Source organism: Equus asinus, chromosome 29, assembly GCF_041296235.1.
Source record: "Equus asinus isolate D_3611 breed Donkey chromosome 29, EquAss-T2T_v2, whole genome shotgun sequence".
NCBI classification, from domain to species: domain Eukaryota; kingdom Metazoa; phylum Chordata; class Mammalia; order Perissodactyla; family Equidae; genus Equus; species Equus asinus.
The window spans coordinates 24105538-24126743 of NC_091818.1; the positions used below are offsets into that span (position 1 = coordinate 24105538).

The following is a 21206-nucleotide window of genomic DNA, read 5'->3' on the forward strand; positions in this document are numbered from 1 at the left end:
ATTAATTTGAAAGGCAGTTTTCCAATAATACATATTTGATCATAATTGTAAAATGATGTTACATCAATGGGAAACCCAGTAATTCGACCACCACCTAACGTAGCACGTCTGTGGTATTTTTCAGGTGACCAGTGCTTTCATGTGTATGGTCTCCTTGACCTCTTTTTACAGGGGAAGAAACAAAGAATCAGAGAGCACATCCAGAAAAGCCTCTGGAACCACTCCCACAAGCTGAGGGTCTGCTGTAGATCTCGCTTCCTTGGTGCTCACAAAGTTTCATCAACTCCTGGGGGGCAGATCTGTCAGCTTTTCCAAGGGATTGGGTGACATCCAAATGTCATGTTGGAAAGTACCACTTAGTAGTCTCTCTCTCCTGGAATGAAAGAATCTTTGAGTCAACATGGGAACATCACATATTCAACAGCTTCCCAAAGGCTTAAATGTTGATTTATCTGTGTTGCTGGCCAACCCAGGCTCCTTGCTGACTTAGCACATGGACTGGAGAGAATCGTACCTTTTAGTCTGAAGATCAGGATCCATAATCTAAAGGAGCAAGAGGCAGCAGGAGACTCATCCCCAATATCCTCTCTTAGTCTTCCAACTCAAAACTGGCCAACAGGACTGAACAAACCGAAAATGTGAACACACATTGCTTTGCAAGATGCCATTGATGTCACAGCACAGCCATTTGGAAAAAGTGAGATAGGCCCTAGTTTTCCCTTCAAATAACTAGTTCCATAGCAAAAAATAAAAATTAGCATTGTTTTTTTCTTTTTAAGACTACGTGACAGTAAACAACAATTTGGCTAAGTTTTTTTTCCTAACAGAATGTTTTTGAGTATCATGTAGTCATTCCTGTAGTCAAAGCACAAATTAGTCCACAGAGGTGACTAATTTTTTTAAAAGTTGCAACTTTCCTTGGTAATCTATTCCTAAGCTTTACAATTTTCTCTCCCAAGAATTTATTCCTCACGTTGGACCTGGACCATTTCTCTCACAACTGTCTCTTCTTTTGTCTTCAGAAAAAATAAAGAACATTATATTACTAAATACAATGGTGTAGTATACCTTTGCCTAAGTGAAATATTGGTCTGTTCCCTCAAATTTCTCCCATGCAACTCAAATAATCATAAAATCCTAATTTCTTCATCTCCTTCTTATACGTTATTGTTTATACATAGGTGCTATCTGTTGTTTCCAAAGTTCTAAATAGTTCTGACACTTGCGATTCAGAATTGGTGCTGTCTTCTCAAGTTCTTGGTCAAAGATCTTCCGCCGAAAGCCTGATTGAGGGCCACCTGGGCAGCAGCCATCGACGTATCTGGGAGGCCCCAGTCTCCTCTGAGCATGGTGGTTAAGACTGTGGGAGTGGAGGCAGACCAATCTGTGTTTGAATTCCAGCTATGCCATTTACTGTTTGTTCATACTTGGGTAGTAATTAACAGCCCTGTGCTTAGGAAATGAGGCTAGTAATTGTACCTATTTTGTAAAATTTTTATGAAGATGGAATGAGACAAAACCGTGAAATAATAGACACTTCGACAATCATGTTAGGGATTGTTAGAATAAACTTTAGTTCTTGTTATCATTATATATTCATTTGTCATTTGCCTGAGTTCTATTGGTGAATGAAACAATACCAGATTTTTATATTTCTTCCTCATTTTTAATTTTCCCTTTTGAATGTGTTAGTGTCAATGAATGTCATTGACATTCCTGGGCCAAAGATATATCTTGTCTCCTTGAGTCAAACAGAGAACCTTCTGACCAGGTCACACCTAGTCTGGAGTACACTAGCCATTTGAGCAGCACACTCAAGGTTTTAGGACGTGTAGGAGAGAAAGTAAGTCTTCTCGGAAGTCATTCTTCTAATTGCCATGTCATTGATCTCTGGCCCAGGTTCTGAAAGAAATTAGTTCAGAGGGAAGTTCAGCAGAGAGCAAGTATTATCTAGATTTGGAAAAATAGGGTCCCCCAACATGATGGTTGGTAGAAATCTTAGAGACCACCCGACCTGACACATAAATTCTCTTTACAGTGTCCTTGAAATGTAATCATTCAGTTTAATCAACTATAGGCAGCTTGACTTGGTAGAAAGTTCTTTCAAATTTGGAGCTAAAATATGATCCACTATGGTGACGTCTACTCATTGGTTCTCACTTTGCCCTTAACATCCTTACGTCCCTGAAAGGGAGTGAATTCTCTTCCAAAGTCAAATCCTTCCCATTGAAGACGTCATCTGGTCCCTGCTGCACCCTCCTCACCATCCTTCAGATCTTCATTTTTCTCAAAGTAAATGTCCCCAATTTTTTCACTAAAATTAAAAAAATTACCTTACACTTAGTGAGAAGTGTGGGTATCATTGTAAGTAAAGAAAGAGTTATTAAAAATCTGATTATATACATGTCCATAAACACACACATATTTTAACCCCATCCCAGCCACCATTTTGTAGCTGAGAACCTATAGTGGTTTTGCCCATATTCCTTTTGCTTTCTTACTTGGCGAGACTGAAAAAGAACTCAGATATTTGGGGCCAAAAAATACAACAAGATGCACTGAATATTGCCATTCTATGAGTAACTTCATATGCATTGTGTCTCTTATGGAACAGTAGCTTGCTTGGGTATGCCCAGAGTTCCCAGAATCAGTGGAGGCCATCCTGCCATTTTCAAAGATTCCCTATTCCAACCTCCTTCCTCCCAAACCTTTTTAAAGCATATAACCACATAGGTAACTTCAGAGGCCATTATGGTTTTCTACAATTACAGAAATATTTTAGCTTGTACCTTCCTTAGCTTCACAAACGCTTCCTGTTTATGGGGGGAAACTATTGCCTGGAAAGAAATTACTGAGGTTTCTACTTTAAGTGTTATGGCACTACATCAAGATAGATAAACATACTTAAGGAACAATTAAAAGTAAAGAGAATAATTCTCTAGCCGGAGAGGACATTGGTAGTAGGGCACAAAGAATCACCACAGAGTAGAGTGTTTCTCAGTAGTGGGAAGAGATTCTTATTTAGCATTCAATTTAAGATATTTTTGAGGAACAGTAAGTAAACTGGGAGGTCCTGGATGGCATGTATGATCACTATCCTAGTGTCCCAAATGGGCAGAGCATGTAACTCATACCCTATAGAGTGGTGTTCAAACAGAGCTGTTTCATTTTGGATATGTCTCTGCTTAAAGATACACTGATAGATTTTTCCCCAAGATGCTGCATTGTGTGGAGTATCGTCTTAAGGCTCAAGGCTATTTTGACTTCTGTATTTAGGAGAAGTGGTTAGTAATTCAGGTACTTGACTTTCTCATGGCTGCCAATATTTCCGAATTCTCACAGGATTGCTTAATCTAAGAAAATTTTAGCTTCTTGAGCATTATCTCCAGGGGAGTTGTTATAAATTTAAAGACAGCATTATTCCTCATATAGAATTATAGGAGTTTAAGGTAAATTTTAAGCCAGACTTTGGCTATTGGGATTCTCCTCTTCCTCCTTCTTCATAAATAAAGAATCTTTTAAACAAGAAATGAAATTGGAAATCTATCCAATGCCAAAAAGGCAAGAATTGATCAAATACAGTTGTGGGTTTGTTTTTTTGAAGTCCACGCTATTTTGCTGGTTAAAGATATTGTGAGCCTGATGTTTCCTTTGGATTCCCTAAAATTATTCCATGAAAAATATCATAATAACACACAGTTGTGAGTGAGGCACCCTTATGAGCCATTTCACTGTCCAGCTGTTGAGATGTTTCACTTCATTTAATTCCCTCTATTCTTGACATGACATATTAGAACAGAAAATATAAATGGAATCTCAATATAATGAGATGGAGAATGTTATTATCTTATCAAGTTTATACAACATGAAATCTTTTAAGAAACTTAGTGAAGTTTATCATGAGTCTGTCCTGAGCACCATAGGGTGCATATTTTCAAACAATGCAATAGCTGCAGAAACTCTGTGATGGCTTATTTTGTCTGTGGTGTGAAGCCTCTTCATTATTTACAGGCTTTTGCCAGGAATTTTAGTCCTCCTAATGTGATCCACAAGGTGCGACCAGTCACCACATTCATCATAAAGAACGACAGCATACTTATATTTTGTTAAAGCCAAGGAAAATCCTTAGGGATGAGTGTCAATAAACCCTATCTACATGGCCACAAGTGGAGCCAAGATATAGGCAAAGTTCTGTTCATCTGACCAAAACAGGAAGCCAAACCGGATAATCCTCAAATTACCAAGCCTCTTTTACTGAAAATGCCGCATCTCAGCTGTTTATTTTGGTCTTCATTCTACTCGGTGCTGAAAAGAGCTACCTTAGTCCTAAGGCATAGCTTTCATTCTATCCTAGACACTTGCCCAATTGATGCTGAGAAAAATGCAGAAATTAATGAAGAAGAAATGCTCATAGGATGCAAATACTTGGAGTGATCAGGTTCTTTCCTAATGTAATATGAATCTCCCTGCTTTTCCTAAGAAGCCTCAGAAAAGATTGCCAAGTGTTTAATCCAGTGTTGCCGACTAATGAAAACGACAAGATCGTTCTTGATGAATAGATTAGATCTATTTCTTAGGTACTCATAAAACGTCTGCTTAGCGGAAAGCCCCTCCTGTGTTCCTCAGTGAGTAGAAAGACTGGCCCCAGACGCCGCAACACGGGAATTTCCTGGTGACAGGAAGTTTGTTCACAGGTACAGCTTGAGCATAGTTCCCATTCAATTAATTGGTTGCTGCAAATAGGAAAAAGTAACTTGGGCATTGGATTAATTTTGGGTTTGACTATTATCTGGAGATTTAAAAAAATTTTCAGTATTCAATGACACTGTGAATTTAAAGGTTTAATTCAGGTCAAACTTTATCTGATTTTTGGTTTTAGAGCCATTTTTGGTTTAAAGTCATTCTGGTTTTAAAACCAAAATAGTCTCCTCAGCAATCCCTCTGCTTTCAGTAAATGGACCTAAAACCCACCAGTTTGATATGAATAATTTACAACTCTACCTCCATTTCCCTATAGACCAACAGAAGTCTCACAGAATATATCATCTTATCAGTGAGTACATATATATATGTAATTGATCAAATACATATATATGTAATTGATCAAAAAGAGATACAGATCATTTGAAAACTAAAAAGTGTACTTAGGAGAAGAGTTAAGGATACTACAATACAGAATCAATATTCAATAAAAACTAAATATTCATTTGAGAATGTTTCACAAAACTTTATTTCTCACATGGAATTGTCATTGAATGTCACAGAATATTAGATAGCACCTTTCAGGCAAATCTCTTATCCTGTGGGAAAATCCAATTTACCATATTACCAATCTCTGCTGAAATAATTTCAGAGAAGGAAATACCACTGAGGCAGCTCATTCCATTTTTTGACCAGTCTCAGTAGTGCTTCCGTATATTGAACTGAATTCTATCTGTAATTTCCAAATCAAACTTGGGTTACTGCTCTTCCACGTGACTACCATTCGACCATTGGCTAGTCATTCTCAAAGCCCCTTTCTAGGTAATTAGGAACTAATTGCTAATTGGCTCATGCGTTTCTTCATTCATTTATTAAACATCTGTAGAGTATTATATGTAAGCACTGGGGACATTGGAAAAAAACAAGGCATGGTTCCTGCCCCTATGGAGCTAATGGATTTTAAGTGTAGATAAACACACAAAAAGAAATTTGCTACCGAGTATGGTATGTACCTCCCTAGAATTTGGCCAGACTTTGCGAGAGCCTAGAGCAGGAACTCATTGTCCTGCTTTGATTTGGAGGTGGGACGGTGACCAGAAGAAACCACCTAGAAAAGAAGACACTTGAGGTAAGTTTTGATGATCAACTTAGAGTTAGATAGGTGACTAATAATAAAAACAGTGATCACATTTTCCATGTGCCAGGCGCTGAGTTAAACCCCTTACAGACTTAATCTCATTAGTCCTTAGTAATATAGTTGAAAGTGATTTTGTTCCCATTTTGTAGATGAAAAAAAACCCTGAGGCTTAGAAAAGTTAAGTGCCTTAAGCAAATCCACACAGCAAGTAGCAGAGCTCTACTTAGGAGACTGTTTCCCGCCAAGAATAACAGCATATGGGGAGGTCTTACCAAGCGTGACCTGTTTGAGCCGTGCCGTGGGCATGAGCATCTGAAGCAAAACCTGTATGTGGCGACGTGAGGGCTGCTGACGTATGGAAGCAGGCTACAGACAAGCAATGCAGAACTGCTCATTTAAATATTTTGGTTTTCACCCATAGCTAGGAGAACTCCTGAAGGATCCTACATAGCACAGGAAAAACTTGAGTATATTTATATGTGGAGGCTTTAGTTTATCTTTTATTTTATTTGAGACCTGGTCTTGCCAATTTGCATGACTCGAATACCACCCTTTCGACCAACGAAAATTTTACTTCTAACACCTTTCATGCTAATGAACGCCCCCTTTGTGGTGTAGATTTCAGAATAATATTTGAAGAGCTAAGTAACCCCCTCTGAAGTGTTGATCCCTAAGGAGGGTATTTCAAATGCTAACTAACCACCTTTGGAATGTGGATTCCTGATTAAGACACTTCAGATGCCTCCTCACCACTCCCAGGGAGTAAATTATACCCGCATATTTTAAGGTCAATCAACACAGAGACATTGTAGCTCCTAGATAGGACTTTCTACTAAAAACAAGAGAGAAAATGGCCCTTTGTGGGTGTGTTCCGGGCAGTCGCCGCAGGGGCGAGTAGAGACACGCTCTGAGTGTTGTGGGCCAGTCATTTCCTTTTCCTGAACGGGTGTGCAGATGATGAGTTAGGAATGCTCGAGTCTCTGTACTCCTTTGTTTTAAAAGCCTCGTGACACACTCTGTCTCTGCAAACACGACCATTATCCCTCCTGCCTTTTCCATAGCTGGGCGGTGCTGATGTAGAGAAGTCAAGGCACAGACAGGCTGACACATCTGAGAGGTGAGAGCACTATCCGGATGGCATCATGTTTCCGCACGGCTGGCCTTGAGACAGACTGCACATTTGCTGGACTCTGGGAAAGGGGGACTTATTCCGGGCTCAAGAGAAAGCCCTGGGTCCCCTGCGACCAGCTGACCAGGCAGGGATGTCAGTGTGCCTCCCTCTGAGCAAGACCTGAGCAAGATCCTGTCTGTATTCTGTTCAACACAGCACGTCAGGGATGGCACAGAACCATGTGGGGCCCTTGGGCTTAGAGAATCCCATAAAAGCTCCAACCTCAATTCCCAGAAAAATAATTAAAGAGCACATATGCACACACTCACATGATTTTTGCATAATTTCAGGATGATCACGGACATCCTCCCTTTCCTAAAATACTGTGTATCTTTCAGTGCAGCCTAAAATAGAACTATCTTCGAGGGCAAGAATATCACAATAAAGTAAACAAATTTCCTATAATTTCACCTCATTTCAAATGAGAGTTTAGCTCAAAATAAAGACAGAATTGTCTGGCCTTCGGAGTGTTCCCCAGTGGCCTAAACAACTCTGATTTCCTTCTGCCTCGTAATGTTTGGCCGAGGTTGGGTGCTACCTGGCAGGATGCTAGGGAGAGGATTCCTATACTGGATGGAGATTGGGCAGGAGGACCTACACACGGGCCTTTCCTTTCTTAAAGAGGCTATAAGCTTCCATTTCAGGCATGCTTATGACCCCAGGGAAGGAGAGTGCTGAAGAAACTTCAGGAGTCACGAGAATTCATCTCCCACAGGTGGGTCAAAGGTCATCTGAGGTTTGAGTCTCTACCCAGGATCAATTCTAACATCCACGAGTTCAGTAGCCTCTTCCCATCAAGCCCACTCCCTCCCAACACTCCTTTAAACCCACAGAGTAGGGACTGAGGGATATGACGGAGGGGCGAGAAGAACAGGAAGCAAGCCTAGGAATCACATGTCCTCCTCCACCAAGAAGACCAAGATGAGCCGTTAGGGGTGTTTGAGGTCTTGAGGTCTACTTCTAGAAAGCAGAAGTTCGGTTTTCCTGTGAAGTTTGTTTCCTCCTCACCCCCTCCCACACATACCCCCAACTCCAGGAAGAGAGAGTAAGAGTAAAAAGATTCTTATTTGAAGAAAAAAGAATGCATATACAAAAAAATAAAAATAAAACACACACAAACATTAAGACAGCACTGAAAGGGCACAATAAAATGGTAATAGTAATTACTTTGGGGTTGTGAGCTTATAGGTAATTTTGGTGTGTGTACTTATACATATCTTTACATGGATTGCCTATGTTTTCTGCAATGAAATTAGGATTATTATTTTAAAAAGCAATAAGAATATTTTTAAATACAAATTCTTATTTAGAAATGCAACCTATTATTGTTAGATGCAGGCCCGGTAGGATACCTCAAGACCAGAAATGAAAATAATAAAATTAATAAAAATAACATTGATTAGATAATTTACATTATTAGTAATAATTAAATAATTCTGGGAAATAGGGGCTCTTGGTTTCTTTGGATGCCTGGAGATAATCACCAATGCCATGAAGTATAAGCAAGACCTCAATGCAACTTAGCATTTAACAAACTAAATATCGCCAAGGAGAGTCTAAACACAGTCTGAGCACATTATACTTTCAAATGTGATGTCAACCTTTAGAGACAGAAAATCCCTTCTTTGCTTGGGGTTTTGTTTCTTTTGTTACCCTCTCATTATCCTGGCACAATTCTAGCCTTTCCTCCTCCTTCAAGAGCTATGCTTAGCCTTAGGAGAGGTTGGGAACAGCCATGTTGGCCACCCCTCCTGTTTGTCTCGCTACGGCAGCCTAGCCTAGCCTCTGTGACCTCCTGCCTGGACTGCTCCAAGAATCTCATTCTCTGCCTCTGTTTCAGCCCACCCACGCTGCCAAAACCAGAATTTTCGTCGTGGGATTCCACCTTGCCAGTGAATCAACACCTCGATCTGAGATGCAAGAGCAGGTGCTCTTAACCACAAGCACAGATTTCAGTCAAGCTGTTTCTAACATGAATAACTTTCTATAGAAAGATGCAGGGAAATTAGAAGCAGGAATTTCTTTATTTAAAGACATGTAATGATTCTCCCAAGCAACCACAGGTAGGCCAATGTTGGTTTATATGTTCTCGTCTCAGCCACATCGCCTTTCAGTCTAGGCTTTAGCGTCCAGAGGAGGAGAGATCATGTCTTCTACCCCCTTTGAATTTGCCACTCCATTTATTGTAAAGCTGAGCACTGAGTAGATAGTTTATAAATTCTTATCAACGCAGCAAAAGACATCTGCCGCTCTACTAGTGGCATGCCCTCCGACAACACTCACTGTGCTTGAGACCTGTGAAAGGACCCCTTCTGCCACCACATATTCGGCAACAATCTTTCTGGGAAGAGTGAACAGATTTGTAGGGGCCTGAGAATGTCAAACTCGTCAGAATTTCTGACTTTGGACTCAAACCATCTGCACGCATCTGCCTATTGAGCCAGAGCCATTTGTCCCTTGCACGGTATGTCTGCTTCATTCTTCACACCTCGCACTTCATCTCACAGTCGGCCCATGCACACTTAGTGAGTGTCTGTTATATGCCAGCCCCTGGTTAGGCAAGGTGGATCCAAAGATCAGCAAGGCACAGTCCCTGCCCTCAAGGAGGCCAGATCTACTGGAAATTGAGATGCACCAGAGCAGCTGTGACACAAGACAATAATAACCTTACAGAACGTGGACTTGCACAACGGGCTTTCCAGTCACAGAGGGAGCAGCAGAAAGTGTCAAAGGAGAGAAAACGTTTGAATTGGGCTTTGAAGCAGGAGTGAGAGCAAACCAATATAGACTTGAGGGAAGAGCGTTAGAGGCAGAGGGAATGACAGGCAACAGCACAGAGGAATGAGAAGCAAGTTAGATAGAGAGAAAGACACATCTCCCATGTGGTTGGTGCATATGGGCAGGCCGGAGTGGGCAAGCTGGCTTCCGGGGGAGGGTATGGCAGGAGGTGGACTGTAGGGCAGTTGGGGTAGGGGTGGAGGGCGGAGGTGGTGAGGAGCCGGGGGGGGGATGGGGAGAGAGGGGTCTTCCTCTCCTAGCTCTTCCTTTCATGACATTTTCCTGCAGCTCAGGTGACTGGGCTCTCTCGGACCACGATATGAGTCACTGCCTGTCTTCTCTGCCCAGGCCTGAGAGCCTGATGGAGGCGAGTGCTGTTACTAACTGTTCCTCTGTACACAAGTGTCAACAATTAGTAATGGATGAGGCCAGGCCCGCTGTGTCACCAGCTGCCAGAGGTGCCATCGACTCCCTGACCTTGCCTGCAGACAGGCTCCTGCTCAGGAAACAGACAACACACTCAGGAGGGACACACCAAGAGGAAAAGTAGAAGGAAAAAAACTGCAAGAGGCTGACGCGAGGCTGACAGGGAATGGCTGCCTAAAACCCAAGGTTTTCCTCAAACATTCCAGAAGAGTCTATTAAAAAAAAACAGGCTTAGCTGCTTTTTCTGTCCCTTCACAAAGGAATCTCGGTGGGAATGCGAGGAAAGAGCAAAAAGGCCCATTTTCTTAAGGGGGGGATGATGAGGGATGCAGGAGTAGGCTCCTTTGAGAGCAGAGAAGGACTTTCTCAAATGGTGTCATTTGTGAGATTCTTTCTGTACAAAAACATGTCAAACATGAAACCATCCCGCTGTTGGAAATGCAGACCTCCTGTCCTTTGAGTGTCTAAAAGTGCCTTGTAAGCTACAGTAACGAGTGGTAGTTATTGTTATGTTGGTCCTCTGAGCAAATATCCCTTAGAGAGCTGATGGATCTCTTGGTATTTCACACTTTTACTCAGCAAATATTTACTGAGTGGCTACCACGTGCCCGATGCTATTTTAGATATTGGGAACATTTCAGAGAACAGCTCGTTTCTAATCCCGTGGCGTGAATTCACTGAACCCCAGCTTAGACTGACTTTGTCATGCTGCAGAGATAGGAAGGAAGGGAGAGAAGTGCGCATGTCAAGGTGCTGGCAGTCAGAAGTCACTGGCCACCTGATGTCGGGTGAAGGGAAGCCGACAGGTAGACGAGAGGAGAAGGAAGGGGTTGTGGGAGACTCTGAAGAGAAACTTGTTGATTTTATCATTTTGTTGGAGACAGCCACAGCCAGGACTTGGAAAAGGACGTCCCACTCCAGTCCTCCCACCCAAAGGAAAGGTCGCCCGAAGCTCGGAGACCACCGAAGCTTCTTCCTCTCCTCCCATCTCCTCTGTGAAATTAGAAATGTGTGGGGAACACGAGACTCAGCCTGACAGTGAGGAACAGAAGGAGGAACAGAATGCTAATTCATGGTGATGAATGGAGAGGTTCTACCCTGCCATCTGCTGTCCTGCTGCTTCTCCTTCCAGAGCTCAGGTATGGAGGAAGCGAAAAAGGCCAGAAGGAGCCGCTCCCAACAGGGAAGGTGGCTGGACAAGAGGTGCAGGACGAGCACCTGACCTTGCTCTCGGTGCTGACCTTGGGATAAGGTTTATTCGCCTCTCCTGGATGTGTCTGGCAGCCGTCAACCACACAGCTGCAGACGAGGGCTGATTTCCAAACTCAGGGTCCTACTGCCCATCTCTGGCATCTGTGAGCTTCCTATGGCATCCTGTTGCCAGGGAGCATGAAGACAGAGCAGGTGGCTGGAGGTGGCTCCCAGGTAATACTGACATTCTTGAGCTCAAAGATTTTGCATCTGAGCAGCCAGCCCACCAGGGGACATGAGAGATTTTTCTTGTCTCATCGAAAGAAACAGGAGGCTTTGACATCATCATTACATTACGTCCTATGCACTGCTGGGGTACTGTCTTCTCTGCCAACAGAGTGAACTACCCACCATTCAGTTCAAGTTCAACCACCATTCGAGCTTTATGACTGAAGACTGCAAAAACTGGAAAAGTTCCCTCCGAGAAAACGGCCCCCTATTTGTGGTGTGGTGAGTATGTGTGCGTAGGGAGTACACGGGAAGAAGATAATGGCTTTCTCAGTTCATTCAGGACTGTCAAGTGTTATTTTTTCCTCACTAGACTTTACTTGCTGAGGATGAGAACTGTGCTTCTGCTGCTGGACCGATTTCTGGCTGAGGTATATGTTTTCTCCTTGTGGGAGCACATGTTGAGGATGAAGACCAACATTCCTCATCTGGAGCCTTTTCCAGCCCAGTTAAACTACCTGGGAGACTGGCACCCAGTTTGTTTGCACAATACGTTTTTAGACTCTGAGTCACCTTAAATTCTCTTCTTGGTATCACTTTGGATTAAACTCAACAGCGTCCTGGTACCTTGGCGTCTCCTTGTACAGACAGGCCGGCTTGACAGTCTTCCCAGGCAGCCCGCCTTCAGGAAGCAGAGAGGCAGGCCCCTGAAGATAAAAGAGTTGCATATATTAAACACCCACTCACCTGGGACAACCAAGTACTGGTAACAGGGTTTTATTACTTCCAGCCCTACGAAACTCACACAAGGCTGCCCTAGGCAAAATGGTGAAACAGTCCCAATTCATCCAGGATTTGAGGGCTATCTCTCCTTATGTCAACACTAACTAGCACATCCTTCCATTCCCACTAAAATGTGGCTTCATGCAGTAAGTGTTCATTGACATTTATTTTGCCAAGCAGTGTGTGCCGGGCACTGGTCTAGGCCCTGGAGATGTGGCAGAGAACAAGATAGACAAGCCTCTTCATTCATAGAGAGGTTGAAAGCTGTCATGATATTTGCTATATAAATTTTTCTTATGCTATGTATAGATCCCCTGAATATAACTATACTGAGAAAATTAGGACAAAATGAACATCAATTGAGTGTCCTCTTAAATAGAAAAATAAGTTATAATGGGGAAACGACAATCTGGAGCATGGGTGGTGGGGAGGGAAGTGGGCAGGGGCTTCTCAGAGCAGTTGTTTATATATGAGCCTCGTGTGGTCCCTGCCACCACCCCACAATCCCCCCACCCCTCAAACCTGCAATCCACAGTTTTCTTTCCTGCTGGATGCCTTCTCTGGCCTTAGTCAGCTCTCTCACTTCTAATCAGGATGGGATTAGGCCAAAGGTGAGAACCAATCTCTGCTGGATTTACAACTGAATGACAGAGGGCAGGTGGAGGGGCTGGGATTAGCCTACCTACAATGATCTAAACACCAACTACACTCTCCCAACTCCAGACCCACATGTATATTGTTCTCTTTATTGGAACTACTCCATAGTGATGACTGATGAAGTTCTGTCTTTTCAAGGCCCTCTTCAAATCGTTAATTTCCCCCAAATATGCATTCATCTTCCCCCAGACTCACATGACATGTTGCTAGTCCTTCTTTATAGCAATTCACACAACTGGTTCTGCCCTGGAACTATTTCTGTGTGTGCCTTTTTCTTCCCATTGAACCAGGAACTCCTGGGATATGACAGGTATTCTCATCTCTGTAGAGCTTAGAGTACGTGGCACGTAAGGGACAGAAGTGCTTCACAAAGGTGCTACTCTTTGCAGAGCACAGGCTTCAATTTCAGACAGACCTGGATTCAAATTCTGACTCTGTCTCTAACTAAAATGGTGAACTCAGGCTAGCTGATTAATCACCCTGAGCCTCAGTTTCCTTATTTGTAAAATGGAGATGACAATATTTACCTTGAAGGAGTCTAAAGACAGTGCTAGGAATATGGTAGTTACCCTGTATTGTATGACTGGTATTATAATGACAATGATGAGAACAATGATGGTGAGACATCCTCATCAACTTCTATGTATAAGTAATATAATGAAACTGATACCAACAGGAAACAAGTATTCCATAAGAATTTCTGGAATCTTCCTCACAACTCACATGCTGGAGATGCTTCATTGGTGACTTGAATTTCTCTAATGGAAAAGTAGGAGGTTGGTAGTGCTGCAGGAATAGACAGATGAATCATAATGTTTTGAGACATCTTCGGTGAAAGTAAAAAGAAGAACAGCTGAAAAAATAATAAACGAGCTTCACTGTGTTCTTTCATCAGCCACTTAAAAAGAAATACAATAAATCCCCTCCCCCCCAAAAAAATGAACACAATTTTTTGATCATCGGCATTTTTGTGGACTCTTCTGACTATTGAAGTTATCTTTCCAATTTAGACCAAATCTAGAGTCATCTTAATGACAGTCTCTTTTTTTGGCCAATTATTTGCTCCCTAAAGCTCATGTCTGTGGAGTGAGATTCTATTACACAGGAGCAATGTAAGCACGTTTTGGAAGTGTAGAGCTTTCTGACAACATCAGATTAAAGCAATGCCTATGCTCAGATCCAGCCCTCAGCTAGGAAGGAAGGTGAGTAATGGCAGTAAAGGCTGAAAACCAGGACCATTTTTTTGAGATGTGGCATCTAAGGTAAATTAAGCTGTATTTCTTCTCCCTACTCAACTTTTGCATAGAGGCAGAATGAATTTAAAATCAACGTGAAAGTTGGCATTTAAATTGAAAAGTCACAAGAAGACAAGGAGAAGGAGTGAGAAGGGAGGGCTGAGATTGATTCGTGGGCTTATTAATGGGGGACAGTGTTGATGCCATTGTGGGATATTGCAACAGAAAAACCACTGGACTTGGAATTGAAAGATCCAGATGTGAGTTCTGATTCCTCCACTTGATGGCTGAGAGATCTTGAGATATTAACTCATCTCTCAGGACCGCTGTTCCTCATCTCTATAATGGAGATAAAAATAAATCAGCTACCTCACGAGGATGCCAGGCAAGCAAATACGATGGGAAACAAGCACCTTGTAAATGAACAACCACCATTCCATTTAAAGCAATTGTTTGGAACCCAAGTCATTTTTAATCAATTTGAAATTTGAGATCAATTTGAAATATGTAATAAGAGGAGCCAAACAGATCAAAATACTAACGATGGTTAGTATTTCATAATGTTGCATTTGGGGCAATAATTTTATTTGTATTTTTATTTACACCTCTGATTATACTTTGCTATCTCACCAGCCTTTCCACAATGAGCATGCATTACATTTGTAATCAGAGAAAGTTCTATTAAGTACTTAATATGTGTGCAGCTGAGAGATACACACTAGGTGGTGGAAGCATGAAGGGATGCAGAAGAAGATACACACTGACGTCAGGATGAGGTCACCTCTGGGATAAGGAAGGAGGGGATGGAGAAGGGTGCATTGGGGCTCCAACTATGTCAATAAAGATTAATTTCTTAAGCTGAGTGGTAGGTACACAAGTATTCTTTTTATTATGCTTTATGCCTTTTTGTGTATTTTAAATATTTCATTACATTTTTAAAGCAAAATAGTGCTGGGGACAAAGGTTTGTATATAAGGATGATCATTGCAGGGTTGTTTGCAACAGTCAAAATATCTTAAATTGTGTCCAACAATAGAAAATTGGTTAAATAAATTACGGCACAGCAAAAAGAAATAAATCAAGGTAATATTGTCAATATTACCGTTATTGTCCTATGAACCTTCAGTCACCTGGTTCCATTGAACTAGCTGCTGCAAGTACCTGTATAGAGGGGAAGATGATGCCTAATTAAGTGCCTAATTGAATTTGTTTTCTTTCTCTTATCAAATTGTTAAACTAAGGAAACAGTTTCTCACTTGCTTCATTAAGCTCTGCGATGGATTTTATATATTAATGGATCTTGCCGAGGATTGGCTATTTCTGTTCATCTCCTTTTGCACATCCTGTCCAAGAATGCTGAGGAACGTAGCTTTCAAATCAATGATAAAAGGCAACTGGGTTTCTGCTCTGTTCTCAGGTGCTTAAACTGTGATTTTGCAGCTCAATGTAAATTTTTTCCATTTTTAAAAATCAAAAGTAACATTATTTTACAAATGTGTACGTTGCTGATGCAGATACAGCTACTGGCCACTAGGCGTCGTAACAGTGAATTACAGAATCATCTCAGAGGATCACCAGGATAGGTTCTCAGCAGAATGGTGAACTGGATCTGTCTTCAGCCTCTCCAAGCCCCTGCTTCTGCCCTGCTCACTTCAACAGCTTGGTACTCTCTCAAACTTTCAGGAAAGGACCTCGCAGAGCTGGTCGGAATACAAATGTATGTAAAGCTTCACCCAGGAGTATTTGCCTTTTAAATGTTGTCTCAAATTGTTGAAATGTTTAATAAATATTAATAAACCAGAAGCAAGAGGTGAAGATATATTTCAGGGGTGGGAAGAACTATGAAACCTTTAAATCACTCATCCTTCAGGCAAGATTTGCAGCTACATTCAGTTTTATATTTCTGTTTATGTAGTCTTGGTATAATGTAGTATAGAAGCTTGTGAATTCAGTTTGTAAATAAAATGTCTAGTTTTCAAAGTCTGTACCTATAAGGCATATATCAGAACATAAGTCATCAGCAAAAGTAAGTATGAAATTTGAATTAAATTAGAAATGACTTTATTATACCACAACTCACCACCTATCTTAATTTTAATGACAGCCCTCTTTTATCATAAAATGCCCTTCATCCTTTTTGAAACTTAAGTGAGGTACGTATATAGAGTTTGATCATTTGACTTAACTCCACTTATTAGCTTTATTCTACATTAAATGCCTGTGTTATTTGTCTTACCTGCTGCAAAAAAGTAAAAATGGGAGACTTCCAAACCTATAGCATATCCATTCCGTAGCCCCTAGCACCTGTACACAGAGACAGCCCTCACCAGGCCTCCGCCTCTCTGTTGTACGCATGCTGTCAGGGCAGCAATAAGCTAATAGAAATGCCAGCTGATGTAATTTCAAAAACAGATGATTATCACTTCTATTTTATAAATTCATGAATTTAATATTTTTTAATCTCACGGGGCCTTTAAAATCTTAACTATAAATTTCATGTTTATTCTCTCTTTTTTTTTTTTGCTGAGGAAGATTCTCCCTGAGCTAACATCTGTGCCAGTCTTCCTCTATTTTGCATGTGGGTCACTGCCATGGCATGGATGCCAACAAGTAGTATAGGTCTATGCCTGGGAACCAAACCTGGACTGCTGAAGCCAAGAGTGCTGAACTTAACCACTAGGCTACAGGGCTGGCCCATTGTTTATTCTTTTATAGTTATAGATGTGGATGAGGATATAGATATAGATATAGATGATACTGATTAAGTGTAAGTATAATTTTTTCAAAAAAGGAAAGATGATGTCTGAGGGGGAAAATGAGTTTTTTTCCCAGAGAAAAGGGGGGTTTAGTGATTTATTTACACAACCCAGTCTAGTCATCCAGTCTTTTCCCAGGAGTGCAGGAATGTAAGTCTGAGGACGGGTCACAAAACAACGGTCTTCACTATTTACCATCCAGGACTTTAAAAAGACTACCCAACTGTTGACTGGTTAGGATCCAACTTTGCAACTTTTACTAAAACTCAGCCTACATATAAGGAAAAATAGAATTGGTGATTGGAATTACCCACGATGATTACTTTGACAGTTTCTATATTACTAAAGGTTATTGATTATATCAGGCTAAAATATTACTCAAGGAAAATGTTAAACAGATAAGAAAATGATGAGTAATTCAACATATTTTAGTAAAGGTGAGAAAAGAAAGAGGAGGATAAATATGGTTATATCTTCTTAATCCGGCATCATTAGGGAATGAGGCATTACACAAGTAGATGACAATTATTGACTAAAACCTTTAGGACAGATCTTATATTTAATGGAGATAGCATAGTTGCTTCCCTTCAGGATCACAAACATATCAGCTATCATTGATCTTGTCTAACATAGTCCCGGCAGTCCTAGACTTACAATACAAGGAAAGAAAGAGAAATAAGAGATGAAGGATAAAAAAGTCCTCCTTTGCAGCTGATATGATCATCTGCCTAAAAAAATAAACATAATAAGGAAATTTAGCAAGGTTGCTGGATACAAGATCAAATTACAATAAACCACGCTATTTCTTTATGTCAGTCATATCCAACTATATAACTAGTTATTTACAAGTTACCATTCACAATAACAACAAAACTATAAATATCTGGAGATTAACTTAACCAATAAGATCTAAGATCTCTAAGGAGAAATTTGTAAAACTCTAAAAAGGACATAAAAGGTAATCTGAATAAATGAAGACACATTTCATGTTCTTAGAAAAGGCAGCTTATTATTATAAAGATATCAATTCTCCCCAAATTAATCTATTCCATGCAATCCAAATTCTGACAGGGTTTTTTTTTTTTTTCAAGGAATTCAACAAACTTACTCTGACATTTCTACAGAAGAGCTAAGGCCCATGGATAGCTAAACCTACACTGAGAGTCACAATGAAAATTTGGGATATTTACCAGGGTCTTTTCTCCTTGGGACCCTAAACACTACCCCATGGATTTGTTTTTCAGAGTTTTGTTTCCTGACCCTGTGAATCCAACAAAAGCTTTGCTCAGCTTTCCAGCCTCTCAGCTCTGGGTTCCACAATCAGCAAAGCCTGGAAAAGACTATGGCACCAATGGTTTCACCTCTCTGTGGGGCCCTTCTCTTTTGGATCTTGGCCCAGCAAATCCTCACTGTCATGGTAGCTCTCCAATCAGACATATTTGCGATACTTAGTCTGGCTCTCAGAGGGAGGGTTGGTCTCATAGAAGAAGTCCCATTGTTCTTTTTGACAACTTTACCTCATTTCAAGAAATTCTCCACAAACACCACGTATCTATCTAATCCTGGGTTTTACTGCCTGCTCTGACATTCTTGTCACCACTTGCTCCTTGGCATTATTATAACGTGACTCTCATAACAACACAGCGCTCTCCAAGATACCCTTACTCTGTCTTACTTCCATGACTTATCTAGTGGGAAACTGATATGACATCTTGTGTCACACAAATCAACGTTCTTTATCTTCCTTGTTTTTATTTACAGAACTTTTCTTAGATTTCCAAATTCTGTTCACTTATTGCCTCCTGAGGTCATGAGTGTTATGTGTGTTTTATTTTCCACATTTTTCTCAGATCTTGGCAAAGGGCCTAGCATATTGTAGATGATCAATAACTGTCTGCTGAGAATATACCTAAGAATAAAATAATTGCTAAAATGTATTGAACATCTACTTTGTAAAAGGTACTTGTCTAAGCAATTTAAAGTTAATCCTCCCAACAACCTTATGAAGAAGGAATCTCCATTATCCTCACTTTATAGATGGGACATAAAGAGGGTCAATAGTTTGCCCTGGTTCCCCAGCCAGCAAATAGTAGAGATGGGATTAAAATATGGGTATTGTGACTCGAAAGTCTGCTTTCTTTTTTCCAGGTTTATTGAGCTACAGTTAAAGTATCACGTTGTATAAGTTTAAGATGTGCACCATAATGATGTGATTTATGTATACATTGCAAAATGATTACCACAAGTTTAGTTAACACATCCACCACCTTAGGGAGCCAGCCTTCTTATCTTCCATTCTCTATATATGACCTCTCAGAAAGCATTGAGTGCCACCTCCTTCCTTCTCCCCTCCTATTTCCATTTCCATGTTCTCCCTTTCTCCTCTAACACTGGACATTTCCAAGTTGATCTGTATCTGCCTTTAAGATAAAAACATGAAGTTTTACTGTTACCCAAATTACAGGTGACAGCAGGACCACAAGAGGCTCAACACCGGAGAATGGCTTTGCAAGAATCCCATGCCTCTCCTGGGTTCCCAGCATGTCATGCAACCCTGGCCTGCTCACACCCTCGGAGAGTTACAAAAGCAGAGCTGAGAACATCTCTCTCAGACCTCGGCTCATGGATCTCATTTGGTTTTGCTGCTAGTTTGAGCCATTGGCTGTGCAGGACTCTGCTTCTCATCAGCATCTCCTGCTTGCTGTGAATCCCCTGACTGGGCCCTGGGCTTGATTTTCTTTCTGCTTGGTTGTTCTTCCTCTTGTCAACCCTGGCCTTGTGACCCATTGCTTGTCCCTTCATGTCTTGGAATGCTCAGAGTCAGAACTTGGCCTTGCTTTCTATAATTAATAAAATCACGTGCCCCTTTTACGTTTGTGAAGCCATATATCATTTCCAGGCCATGTGGTGAAGTTAGCCTCCCAGTTGTGGTCATTTAATGTACGTCTTGAGCTGTCCCTAGAACCTGAGGCTGACATTTTCACAGTAGACTTTCCTCCTTTACCTATCAATAAAAAGCCCTTAGTATAGTCCCTGAACTCTTTCCTTTCTTCTTCTTCTTCTTGCTAATATTCCTTGGCTTACCTCCACCGTATGACCTCTGGTTTCATAAGAGAACCAGATGCAAATGTGAGAAACTTTCCTAATTTTTCCTGCAGAAGCTCTGCAGAGCTGCTGTGGTGAAGCCATTTGTGCTAACAAGACAATGCACTGTTGTCTGTGGTGCAAGGTGAAGATAAGGGAGGTACAGGGTCTTGACCTTGAAGAATGCTTCAGAAGCTGTATGAGACCACAGCGGTAAAAGGCAGAAGCAAAAAGAAAACTGTGACCAGGGGAATATTCTGTGGGAAATAAAATAAATTAAAATAAGATCTAATCCACTCCATTATATACGCTTTCATTTTGTACTATGTGCGTATATCAGGGAAACGGCTGGGACCATCTGTTAAATGTTTATTTACGATGTTACTTCTGAGGTGCCAAAAAAGCCTGTAATGAGAAGAGGAAAATAGCCTTTAAGATTGTTGGAGAATGATCAAGAAAAGGAAAAGCCAGAAGACAAACTCAGGCTCAAGTTCTGTCTTCCTTTTTCTAGCCAGAAAGTTCTAGAACAGGCAAGTCTACCTTTTCAGGGAATTATTACCCAGGTTTCTGCCTTTTTTCTCATTGTTAATAGCACTCCTTTATGGCAGAGGGAATGGGGGACTTGGGAGGGAGACATTTCATTATTTGTCAATACTTCTTTGAAAGGACAGAGGAAATAGAGCAAAGACAGGAAACTAACCATTCTACTTTATTTGTTAGCTCTTCTGGAAAAAAAGTTTGAGAAGAAGGGTGAAGTCTTCAGCCAAAATAAGGTACAAGAGCTTGTCTGTACAATTTAATTATTCATGCTTTCCCTGCCCATAATTAGTCTGGATAATCAAACACCGAGTGACCCAGAAAGACTGAAAGACAATGAAGCATTTTCCGGTGGCCTCACATGCTCCTGAGGTTTAATCCTGCTTGCTGACATCCAAGAATAGCTTCATGGAAAAATAGAAGAAGCAAGTAATTAGCATCCCTGAATAAACCTTGAAAGATTGTGTTTACATTGGATTCGATTTATAAAAGGAAAAATTGGGTTTTTCTGTTCCCTGAAC

The 21206-nt window shown here is 41.0% G+C and overlaps 1 long non-coding RNA gene across 1 annotated transcript; it reads left to right on the forward strand.

The window, feature by feature from the left end:
• The first annotated feature begins 15893 nt into the window (after positions 1-15893).
• On the forward strand, positions 15894-20448 carry LOC139042494 (uncharacterized). The gene is made up of 3 exons (XR_011499256.1): positions 15894-16025; positions 18309-18481; positions 19529-20448. It is a non-coding gene; the product is annotated as an uncharacterized lncRNA (long non-coding RNA).
• The last annotated feature ends 758 nt before the right edge of the window (positions 20449-21206 follow it).